We start from the raw sequence: 5,534 nt of genomic DNA on the forward strand, positions 1-5,534 counted from the left end.
TTATGTTTTAAGGTACTTTAAAATATTTGGAAATTGCATACACACATACAGTGTGTTTTGTTTTTGTCTATCCCTCCTCCACTCTACCTGAAACCCACCAGCTGGTCTCTCTCCCACCCACTTTGGTGGTAGGAATCAAACTCAAACTCACCAGGAAACTCTCACCCTGCTGGCTTGTGTTTCATAGTGCTAGAAGGCGCTATGCAGGTTGCAGGGGGAGAAAAGACATAAGTAGTCATAGGGTTCCAATTAGATCTCTCTGCCTGTTTTCTCATCTTGTTCAGAAATAAGAGAATTCGCTTGGTCATTCAGTTTTTCAGCTTATGAGATATACATGCTCCTTATTGCAGTAAGGAGATGACTTTAGTTGTTCAGTGTTTAAAAACCCTTCACTCCTCTCTCTAGCTTTAAATTTTTACAAAAGTCGAAAGACTGGGAAATTAGAAAGCAGGGGCTGAAAGAGCTATAACTTTGAGAGTGCCAAAAGCTTCTGTAATCCCAGCATCCAGGGGGCTGAGGCAGCATGACCACACATGTAAGACAGATCTATCATGACAGTTAGGGTGCTTGGCCATCCAATCACCAGAGTAGGTCAGCTTGGGCTTTCTCTCACCCATTGCCAGTAGTCTACAGTGGAGGTATCTTTGTGGATTTCTGGGGACCTCTCTAGTACTCTGCTTCTTCCTATTCCCCTGGGGTCTTCATTCATCATGGTATCTCCCTCCCTGTTATCCCACTCTGTTCCTGATCCAGCTGGTACCTCCTGCTCCCCTAAGCTCTCATTCCCCTGACCCTTGCTCTCCATTACCCCCAACCCAAATTTGCTCATGTAGATCTCATCCATTTCTCTGTCACTGGGCATTCCCTGTGTCTTTCTTAGGGTACCCTTTACTAGGTAGCCTCCCTGGAGTTGTGAGTTGCATTCTAGTTAGCCTTTGCTTTACACCCAGTATCCACCTATTAGTGAGTACATACCATGTTTGTCTTTCTGAGTCTGGGTTACCTCACTCATGATAACACCCTAACTGTCATGATAGAACTCTCATCCAGTGACTGATGGAAGCAGATGCAGAGATCAACAGCCAAGCCCCAGGTGGAGCTCCAGGAGTCCAATCAGTGTGAGAGAGGAGGGATTCTATGAGCAAGAGATATCAAGACCATGATTGGAAAAAGTACAGGGACAAATAGCCAAACTAGCAGAAACACATGAATTGTGAATCAATAGCTGAGGAGCCCCCATGTAAGTGGACCAGGCCCTCTGGATAAGTGAGACAACTTGAACTGATTAGGAGACCCCCAGGCAGTGGGACCGGGACCTGTCCTTGGTGCATGAGCTGGCTTTTTGGAGCCTAGGGCCTATGCTCAGACACTTTGCTCAGCCTTGGTGCAGGGAGGAGGGGACTGGACCTGCCTCAACTGAATCTACCAGGCTGGGCTGACTCCCCAGGGGAGTCCTTGCCTTGGAAGAGGTGGGAATTGGTGGTGGATTGGGGGGGAAGGCTGGGGGTGGGAGGAAGGAGGATAGTAGAATCTGTGGCTGATATGTAAAATAAGTTAATTATAAAATAAAAAATATTTTAAAAAATAAAAATAAAAATCACTCAAAAAAAGACAGATCTAGACTATATAGAGTATTTTAGGCCAGTCAGGGCTATATAGCAAACACGAAAACAAATCCAATAACTGTTAATCAACAGACTCAGTAAGAGCAAGAAAGGCATCAATAGCTATTAATAGATTATCTTAACATGATATTTCTCTTTTCTAATATGTCTTATTCTTTAATATTTATAAAAAATGGTGCCAACTGTGAGCCTGACATTTTAAGGGGAAAAATGCTGCATTACTATAATTGTATTTCAATGGCACAACATCATTTAAATAGTCCCCTCTATATTATTCAGACATAATATAGTATTACCAGTCTTTGAATAATGAAAACTTTCCTAGCATTACTCATCATATTTAGTGTAGGCAGCTTCATTGTAGCCATATTGTTAGCTCCTTTAAGTACATGAAATTGGATTGTTTTTCTGTGCTCTAGGTTTCCATGGCTACAGTGTTTTCTGAACTCCAAAGTGAGCTTTGTGATAGCTTGAAATTGTGTTCATAATATTTTTTGATACTGTTTGCCTTAAGAAGTGAAATCTCCCATTGAGTGTGGGCTAAAGTTAGTGGTTTGCATTTAACAAATATGTGGAGAAAATGACCAAAGGTGTGTGACCACCTAGACTAGACCATAAGTATTGCCACCTTCCCTTGGTCTCTTAGATCACTCACTATCAGGGAAGCTGACTGGCAACTGTGAGAAGAATCAGCCACACTATGGAGAGACTCAAGTGACAGGGACTAAAGCCTCTTGACGGTAGTGATATAATAGAACTAACCATCTTAGAAGTAGATCTTCCAGCCCCAGTCAATCTTCAGACATCTGCATGCTTGCTGATGTTCTAACTCTATCCTCAGAAAAAACTGCGAGGCACAATTACTAAATTGTTCCAAAATTTATAACCCTCTGAAACTGAAATAATAATGCTTGGCATTTTGAATCATTAAATGTTAATATTACATTGAGAACTATGAGGGTTTATCTTCATTGCTAACTTGACTGGACTTGGAATCAACTAGACCACACCTCTGTGCATATCTGTGAGGCCATCTTCTGAGAGGTTGAGTGGAGGAGGGAAGACCAATTCTGAATATGGGCTGTACCATCCCTATGCGCTGGGGTCTCAAACTGAATAAAAAAGAGAATCCAGCTGAGCATCTTCATCCATCTCACTGTTTTCTTACTGCAGACACAACATAACCAGATATAGCATGATCCTGCCTCTGTGCCTTTTCTGCCATGATGCACTGGACCTTCAAAGCATTAGTCCAAATAAGCCCTTCCTCCTTTAAGTTGCTTCTTTTCACTATTTGTCATAGCAAGGGGAAAGGTAATTAGTCTAATAACGAAGACAGCTTATCACAGAATGTTGCTGGGGATGCTGTGAATGTGTTGCTCTGATTGATTAATAAATAAAATGCTGATTGGCCAGTAGCCAGGCAGGAAGTATAGTGTAGGCAGGATAAGGAGAGAAGAGAATTCTAGGAAGTGGAAGACTGAGTCAGGAGACACTGACAGCCGCCACCACCATGAGAAGCAAGACGTAAAGTACTGGTAAGCCATGGCAAGATATAGATTTATAGAAATGGGTTAATTTCAGATATAAGAACTAGATAGCAAGAATTCTGAGCCACACGGCCATACAGTTTATAAATAATATAAGCATCTGTGTGCTTATTTGGGTCCAAGCAGCTGTGGGATTGGCAGGTGAGAGAGATTTGTCCTGACCGTGGGCCAGGCAGGACCAGGAGATAACCCCAGCTATAGAATGTGATTGATGGAAAACTGAAAAGATTCCATGTCCTGATCATGTAGTATTGACAATATGACAGAATCTAGACTATATTGTAGCTAGAATTTTGTCTCCAGGTCCTGCCAAGCCCTGGCAGTCCAACAGCCTACTTATAAAATAAACACACAGACACTTATATTATTTAAACTATTTGGCCTAATGGCTCAGGCTTCTAGCTATCTAGTTCTTATATCTTAAATTAACCCATTTCTATAAATCTATACCTTGCCACATGGCTTGTGGCTTACCAGTACCTTACATCTTCCTTGTCATGGTGGTGGCTAGCAGTGTCTCTCTGACTCAGTCTTCTACTTCCCAGAATTCTCTTCTCTGTTTGTCCTGCCAATACTTCCTGCCTGGCTACTGGCCAATCAGTGTTTTATTTATTAACCAATCAGAGCAACACATCTGACATACAGAACATCCCACAGCACTATATGGTAGATACATATTAAGGAAAATAGACTTCAGATCAAATTCCACAAATATATAATAAGAGGAGACATTATAAAATATATTTGACATTGAGGAATTTCCTTAACCTCACAGCTTTAATTTTTCCCCCTTAAATAGTTGTTTATTGGCAATGGGCTGGAAGGGATGGCAGAATTAGCATTCACAGACAACACCACATACCAGTCATGAAGGCAGCATAGAAGTGTTGGGAAAGCGCCTGAAGGACCCTTCTTCAATAGCAAGTGTGGGGGGTGCTGGAGTGTCCATGGGGCAGCCTTAGGCCACCTCTGCTTAGTAGGCATCGTTAGAGATGAAGAGAGAGTCACTGGTTGCAGCTCCAGACTGACCACTTGGGATCTACTTTCCTTGACAAGCGAGGCTGTTGGCCAGGGCTCACTTATAATGTACTCCTCCTGGGCAGCCTTCAAGTTTTTCTTCTTCCCACCCAGGCCCTCAGAGCAGAGACCTGCAGGGCTCGGCTGTAAGAGAAAGTCAAGACCCACGGCTTCAGCAGCGGACACTTGTTGATAGCATTGAGGTTAGCGGATGCCTCTTCCTCACTCTGCCCTCCAGACAGGAAAGTGACCCCAGGGACAGCATGGGGCACTGTGCGACGAAGTGCTGTAACAGTTGCCATGGCAATCTCCTCATTGGAAAATTTCTGGGTACAGACATGGCCTGGGGTGACCATGTTGGTCTTCAGCAATGTGCCTTCCAGATAGACATGGTGGTCACTCAGAGCTTTGTAGACAGCAGCCAGTACCTTCTCAGTTACATACTGACAGTGCTTTAAGTCATGGTTCCCATCAGGGAAGATTTCAGGCTCTACAATGGGTACAATGCCATTCTGCTGGCAGATGCTGGCATAACGGGCCAGAACCTTGGCATTTTCCATGATGGCAAGGGCTGAGGGAATGTGTTTCCCAAACTTTAGCACACAACGCCACTTAGCAAAGTCAGCTCCATCCTTCTTATACTGGGCACAGCGTTCAGACAGCCTATGTAGCCCTTGGGTGGTGGTCTCACCATTAGTTCCCACAAGGGGCACCACACCTTTATCTACCTTAATGCCCACAACACCGCCCTTGGACTTGATAACTTGGAGGAAGGGTCGTCCATCATCCACCTTCTGGTAGAGTGTTTCGTGGAAGAGGATCACCCCCACCCCACAATGCAGGGATTCACAGGGTCAGGAGCAGTCAGCAGCAGCTGGCGGTAGAAGCGCCTGTTCTCTTCCGTGTTCTCAGTGCCAATGGACTGCAGCTGCTTGGCAATGCTTCCGGTGGACTCATCTGCAGCCAAGATGTCCTTGCCCAGAGCCACAATTCTATGAGCGATGTCAGCCAGCTCCTTCTTCTGCTCCGGGGTCAGTACTGGGTATTGGTAGGGCATAGCGCAAATGGTAGCACATTCCTGGCATGGGAAGGGGGGATCTGCCGGGTACGGTGGTGGGTAAGCGAAAGGACTGAGGAGCCAACGTGGCTGGAGTCACCAGAACCCTGTTCTGGAGTGTGTTCCAAAAGAACGCAGCCTATTTTGCTGAGGAGGGTGGGATAAGGGGGATACAGCTTTAATTTTTGAAATGGAGTCTACTCTAAGTATTAGAAAACTGAACTATAATAACTGAAGTTGCTAACTCATCATAAACAATTCCTACTATTTTCATGAAGTTTTATC

General features: G+C 44.3%; 1 pseudogene; it reads right to left on the reverse strand.

The window, feature by feature from the left end:
* Positions 1-4,148: 4,148 nt before the first annotated feature.
* Positions 4,149-5,249, reverse strand: LOC118574298 (annotated as a pseudogene).
* Positions 5,250-5,534: the final 285 nt, after the last annotated feature.

This window comes from Onychomys torridus, chromosome X (genome assembly GCF_903995425.1).
Source record: "Onychomys torridus chromosome X, mOncTor1.1, whole genome shotgun sequence".
Classification (NCBI taxonomy): Eukaryota; Metazoa; Chordata; class Mammalia; order Rodentia; family Cricetidae; genus Onychomys; species Onychomys torridus.